We start from the raw sequence: 7,073 nt of genomic DNA on the forward strand, positions 1-7,073 counted from the left end.
ATCTTTTTTTTAATATTCTTTCTCTTTTACAACATAAACTGTGATCAAAGCTACTTATGTTCACAGCATGTAATAATAGTGACAGTCCAGGGCATTGTGGTCTGTTGAGCTAGGGTTAGGGTTAGGGTTAGCAATTCAGACATATGTCTGACATATTACTCTTGCTGGATATAACAAACACCTAGGAATTCATATTATAATTTGATTTTCATGAAATATTCATATTCAGTATCAGTCATTTTATATTATAACCACGTATCCACCCAGGCTCATGGTGGGGCAGGGCTCTGTCCTGGGGTGCTTGAGTGAAAGGTAATGTACACCCTGACCAGGTATCCAGTCTGTCACAGTTCTTTTCAATATTTGGTTCAAAATATGAGTGAAAACAAAAATCCAACTAGGATTCTTGCATATGATGGATGAAGTCTGTCTTTGACTGTATTGTCCAGCTGATCCATCAAACCCCAGCAGGTGAACCTTATTTATGACATAACACAGTAACAATGTAAAAAATTAAACAGCAACAGTCTAAATGTAAAGTGCATTCTAAAGTCCTCTTCAATAAATTATATGCAAAGAGTCATTCAGGACTGTAAAACGTGAACTACAGAACCCAGAGTCTTCATCATTAAATCTCTGGTTGCTTCATTTTTCTATCCTATATCAGATACTTTAAAGGTTTTAGTAAAGTTGCATTCTCATGGTGAGGCAAAGTGCTTTATGTGTGTGTGCGTGTGTGTCATGAACGGCTGTAAAAGCCCTTTAATTACAGAACAAAGCGGGGTTTGAGTTCGAGTTACGGCAGACTGGCGCTACTTCTAAACGGAACGCAGCCTTCCTACGGCGGACAGCTAACAACAGGAATCGGACGCGCGGTCCACCCTAGTCCACAGCAACCACCATAGCAACAGCCTAGCACGACTTTAAAAACATATTCTGTCTTCATAACTATCAAACACGTGAAATGATTTGTAAAGCATGAAAGTGTTGCAGAGAGCTATGGCGGTATCTTTGGAAGCTGTTTGCATAGCTAATAATATACGATGTAACCATGGAGACAGTCAGTCACGTGAGCTAGCGGTGCATGTTTACTACAGCGTCCACACGCTGCAGAGGGTAAAGACATTACTTCAGTATTGTTTTATATTTATATATATTTGACCATCACCTCAGGTTCACCATTACAGTTTCAGCATACAGATATACACTGTCTAAACAAGATATACACTGTCTAAATATGAACACATTAAAAAAAATCATGTCTCATAAATAAGCACAGCTGTTCATGTTTGTCATTATAGTTTTATTTGTAAGAAAATTGTGAACTTCAAATTGTGTTTCAAGTCAAAGAACATTTGACAAGTCTGAGTCATTCCTTTGCCCTATGAGAGCGGGAATAAATATATATCCTGACAGTTACAGTTGAAACAGTAGAGACAGGTAGAAATGGGATCAGATTAATCTTTGCTTAGTCAGACACGTCCTGTGTTGGCCTTAACCCAAATTTCCCTCGGGGTCAACCTTCAGGATCAATAAAGTTTTACCGAATTGAATTGAATCATATTAAATAACAAACAATAGCACGATCCGTGTGATTTTGCATCCATTTCCAAATTGTAGTTAAGCAGCCCAGTCTCATAAATAGGTAACAGAAATGTCTCTAATGTAGACGTGTACAGTGTAGTGTAAGCATTAAAAGACCATAAAGGAAACACTACTATTTATGTGAAACTAATTGTAATAAAAAAAATGAACAGGTGCTTTACAGATTTAAAAGAAAGAATCTGAAAACAACACTTTTTTGGTCTAAGTGGTCAAAGTAGAAAACAGAACTGATGTTCAAGAACAAACTGTAGCTGCACTGATATTACACATCTCCATTGTTGTGGTGAACAGACATGTTGCTTTTAAAACCACATGCAGTGTGTGACCATGACTGTCCACTGAGACCATGAACGCCACTTCGCTGAAGCATTCTTCTTCTTGCCATCAAAATGGAAGCAGAAAGAGCACGAGCTGCTTTGATCTACAGAAAGGAAAAAGAACATATGAGCTGAAACCATTAAGATAGAAACAATCGTTCAATGCAGTGTCTCACGTAGCTTAGCCTGTTACAACTGTTGATACAAGCTCAGTACAGTTAACACAGTGTCAGGGAACTCCAGTGTGGGAACTAGTGGCTTTAGGTTTGTAGTCATTTAACTTGCATCCATTCATTCATTTAATTCAGGAGGAAGAAATGTTAGGTTGGTGCAGGCTGGTTACATGCATTTGGTCCCATGCTGTCTTTAACTAAATGACTTGGTTCACTTTATGGCTGGGCTGTATGTGGGGTTATATCATGTTATTTGGGCAGGAGTACCTGTCCTCTATTAGGCTTAGAAAGTTTCTCCATAAGCAGAGCTTCTAACTCTTATAGCTTCTAGCACATCTGTAGCTGTGCAGGCTGACAGGTTTTTGGTGGCTCTTTTTACCCCTACTGATTGTGAGTGTGTAAATAGCCCCACTAGTTCTTTTGGGTTGCAGTTAACTTGGGAGGAAGGGGTGGGTCTGCCAGGACTAGATGAATAACAATGATCTGGGATACATAAATTTCATAATGCATGCATATATCTCTATCAACTAAACCTGGCCTGAGGGCTGACATTTTTACATTCAGCTATTTCTCTTAGAAATGTTGGATCTAAATAATGAATGTGTTACAGTCAAACTGACACTGGTCAGTGTAAATGGCTCATTGGGACATAGAAACCTTTAAATTAAATACCATCACCTGATATCGAGTGTCAAACATTATCAAAGCTGTAAAAGCTGTTTACAGTCAGAATTTATAAAAACTATGACTGTAAATAAATTCAAACTAGTGAACTTTTCTCTTTGTGCTGAATATCAACACTGTGACTTCTTAGACTGTAAGCTTTACATCAGCACAGTTGTAGAAGCCGTCACTCTAAATGTCTTTTGATAACAAGAAAAAAATACCTTGTCAGTACACGGCCTGAAGTTCTTCTCCAAACATCTTCTGCCATCGGCTTTGTCTGCTGGTTTGAAGACAATAAACCACAAAAAAGATGATTTAGTCACTTTGTCTGCATCATGCAGACAAATGTGTCGTGTAACGATGTTAAATAGCCGTCGTTATCCCTCTGCTGTGTCAGTAGGATTGTACTGTACAGCATCTCATTGATATGTGAGGAATGCTTATGTAACACGATAACAGACGTCTGGTCTTACATCATTAAAATATAACGGGCAGGAGATATTTAGATATTTTTATATTTATATTACATTTTATAGCTGACAGATATTACTAAATAGATAGAATTTACTAAGTGGTTGATGTACATGAAAAATATGTCCATAATCACAAACGACCAGAATGAATTCAACTGGACACTCAAAAGACGTCCTTAAATGCTCTTTAAGTGGCAGAACAAATGAACAAACAGTTAATCGCTTACTTGAGATGAAATCTGCTCAGCTACTTTGAAAACAGCTTCTAAGTGGTTCCTCCTTTAACAGGATGACTGCTCAGGGGTAAGGCCATCATGCAGTCCAGCAACCTTAATGGTTCTGCTTTGATTCACCAGGAACTATTAGGGAAACCTTTCAGCGCCTCCTGTGAAAGACACAGGGATAAACACACAAACATTTATTAACATGTTCCACAGTCTTCCAGTTTGATTTTCTCATCCTGTGGACAACAATGTACAGAGATGCAGGTTTATTGTTAACTTTTGTAAGGTTTCTTTACTGAACATATCCAGCTGCAGCTCCACTGTGATCCTGAACTGGATAAGCACTTAAGAAAATGTGTCAATAAATGGACAAACATCAGCTTAATATATTTATCCAAACAGACGGGACTTCACTGAGTTAGAGACTTTAACAGACTCTTCTATGTAAGAATGTCTCGTGATAGACCTGCAAACTTGACAACAAAGGTTTTTCAGACTGTAGCTGTCCTCTATGTCAGCTAACACATTTACATTCATGTCACACTTATTTCTGCTTTCACATTTTTATCATTATTACTTACATTTTGATTGGATACCTTGAGTTTGTAAAAGATCAGATTACATAATTGGGATACAATTCAATATAATTCATGTATCCAATTCAAGGTCGCGGGAGGATGAATCCTATCCCAGCTGATACAGGACAAAGACAGGCTGCCAGCTATCGCAGGGCTAAGACAATAGGTGTAACAGAAAATCCACTTAAATGTTTGATATTTCTAATAATAATCATAATTATGACTATTATTTGAAATATTATTTAAAGGTTTCTTTATAAATACATTTCAATGTTTTTATAACCCCTAGAATATAAACCTGTGCTGTTTCAGATTCTGACCTCTGACCTCAGTGACCAGGCTGCGTCCTCACTGCAGCTCCCTCTTGGAAGTACGTCTGCTTCTTGTCTTCCCCCGGTGATGACCGCCTGCCCTTAATATCACGTACAGTACCTGAGGAACAAAAAAGGACAAACACTTGCCTTCATTTAAGAAGTACATTCATACAGAGATAATCTATGGAAACACACCAGTTCACCCTTTGGGAGGAATCAGTTCCTGTGAAACATTTCTGTAAATCAACATCGTGGAGAATTAAATGAGTTCTTCAGGTGACTCAGCAGATCCACACTGACAAATGAAACTTCTGTGGAAGAAGAATCTGGATTTTTTTGATTTCCAATCAGGTTAAACTATTAAGGATGAAGTAGGAGTCCTCATCTTTGCTCTTCTGAAATCTTTGTTAAACAACAACTAACATAAATTAGTAACAAAAATACAGCTGAGTAGAGGCTTTACAAACCACCAGCAGCCATAACGCTAAATTTTAATCTTCAAATGTTTCTGAGCCGTCTTCAACCAGCTTTTAACACAGAAAAGTCCCACAGTCAATGCAGCCTGACTCAATCCAGATGTTCAGCACACACAGAGACACAGAGGTACTGTTTAAAGTTTAGTGTTAACCTGAGTCACTGATCATTTACAGTATTACAGAGTCGTCAGTCTTTGCATGATGTCCACGTCACTGTAAGCTTCTAGCTGACTCTCAGGTGTGACAGGTGTGCCAGCAGGAAAGAGTAATAAGAACCTGCATCCTGAGGTTTGTCCTGCAGGATTAAAGGAGCCAGGCTTTGTTCACACAGCTAGGATTGTATTTTACACTGACCCTGGGTCAGTATAAGTATCATACAGTTTAAACGAAGCACTGAAACTTGCACATATTTATTACAGATGCATTGAAGCTAATCGGGATATTTACTGTCAATCTGTGGCTGCGATTAATCACTTTACTGGAAACTTTATTAACTAGTAACTTCATCAGTCATGACAGAAGCTAATATTTCTGTCCCAACATCGTTTAAACAGTAACAGCTTTACTACAATATAAGCTAACGTTTACACCGTAACTTTAAGCTAGCACCATAAAGACGGTAAAACACGTAATAATATCTACAAATGCATCTTAAAGCTGTTATATCAGCACTCGGTGTATTACTAACATAACCACATTAACATTATTGACACTCGCTGACTTTTAATAGTCATTCTATAAATGCTGTCCGTTTAAATGGTCTTACCTGTAACACTGCTGTATCCACCGGATTCCAGCCAGAGTGGATTCTGGAGTCTTCCACGCTCCTGTTAGTGATCCTCCATCTGGATGGATGATAACAACCTTCTGAACAATCTAGCAGGAGATGGCCCACATCTATGGGACTGATTTCTGCTAATAACGCCCATTGTATGGACTGATAACAGCCGAAGCGGGTGAATAAAGTCACCCGGTCGCTAGCTGTGCCATTACCCAGCATACACCTCTCCCTCCATAAATGCAATAAACGATACAAGTAATGGCCTATAATTAATTTATCTGCTGTATCTGCTGTTTCTCAGGTAGTTGTTTACATTATATAATATATTGTGTTCAGTACACGTCACTACAATGTGATTTTGGAAATGTATAAATATACGAACAACAGGCTCTTCCGCGGAAATCTCTTGTCGTCAATAAGCAACGATTAGGGATCAGTATAGTATTCAATAGGAGGACCCCGCACGTCAATTCTCGACGCCAGGGGGGTACCCTGCGCGTCGATAAGTGAAGCAGAGGGAGCCTGACCATGCGTCACACATTTGACGAGTTGGGAGTGAGAACGTGTTGATATGCAAGAGCTGTTGCACTGGTAGGGTGCACCACTTGCTCTCTGTAAATTTTCCAGACAATTACCTGTGCTATTCTTATATGGGCTTAACTGGTCATTACACAGACCGTCTATTAGGGAGTTGGTAAGGCAAAATCAGTGCTCTCTCATGACTCCACCTGGTAGTATCTACTAAAATCCAGCAATGCAGTGCGAGTCTGAAAGCAGCTTCACTTTCGCAGATTTTGTAGATTAGTTTTATATAAACAAAATTTCTAGAAGAAAAGGAATTTCCTAACTGGAAAAGAGCAGTACTGTCATTTCACTCTAATGCTAAAGACCTGGATTAGCTTCTTTATCTCTCTGAGAGACTATTGTGATTGTGAGCTAAAGAACATACAACTGATGCTTTAAAGAAAAAAAGAAAAACAGATGGAACAGTGGGGGACCCACTTACCCGTGGAGATGGTGGGAACAATTGTAATTAAGGGAATGCAGAGGTGTCTTTTGTTTTGCCTTTTTTTTTTACTCCTTGACAGTCGATCTCTCATGGCGGCATGCATAATTGCTATGAGTGATTGCGTGAGGGCAGGGAATTGATCTAGAGAGTGATTTGCGATCCCATTATTCTGCTCTGCTTCTTTTTGTCCCTTCTGTGTCTTTCCCTCTCACTCTATTTTTAAATCTTATGCCTATCTCTGAATATCTTTGGTTGCTTGTCCCCATGGTACAATTTTTGCATACTTTTCTTTATAACATAGAAATCACACAAGAATATATTAGCTGTGGTGTTACACGGAGCCAAAAATATAGCAGCCAAATATGGCACATATAACAAATGGATACAGGTTTACATCTACAAATTTTCTTGTTGGTGTGTACAAATAGCCAACAGCCTCATTTACATTTGTTTTAAA

General features: G+C 38.6%; 1 long non-coding RNA gene across 2 annotated transcripts; it reads right to left on the reverse strand.

The window, feature by feature from the left end:
* Positions 1-1,287: 1,287 nt before the first annotated feature.
* Positions 1,288-6,117, reverse strand: LOC134637198 (uncharacterized). 2 transcript variants are annotated; one of them, XR_010095088.1, is made up of 5 exons: positions 5,593-6,117; positions 4,364-4,468; positions 3,462-3,619; positions 2,983-3,041; positions 1,288-2,026 (listed from the first exon to the last, which is right to left on the reverse strand). It is a non-coding gene; the product is annotated as an uncharacterized LOC134637198 (long non-coding RNA). The 2 variants fall into 2 exon arrangements; XR_010095087.1 differs by having other exon boundaries at positions 4,357-4,468.
* Positions 6,118-7,073: the final 956 nt, after the last annotated feature.

Source organism: Pelmatolapia mariae, linkage group LG10_11 (assembly GCF_036321145.2).
Source record: "Pelmatolapia mariae isolate MD_Pm_ZW linkage group LG10_11, Pm_UMD_F_2, whole genome shotgun sequence".
In the NCBI taxonomy this organism is placed as follows: domain Eukaryota; kingdom Metazoa; phylum Chordata; class Actinopteri; order Cichliformes; family Cichlidae; genus Pelmatolapia; species Pelmatolapia mariae.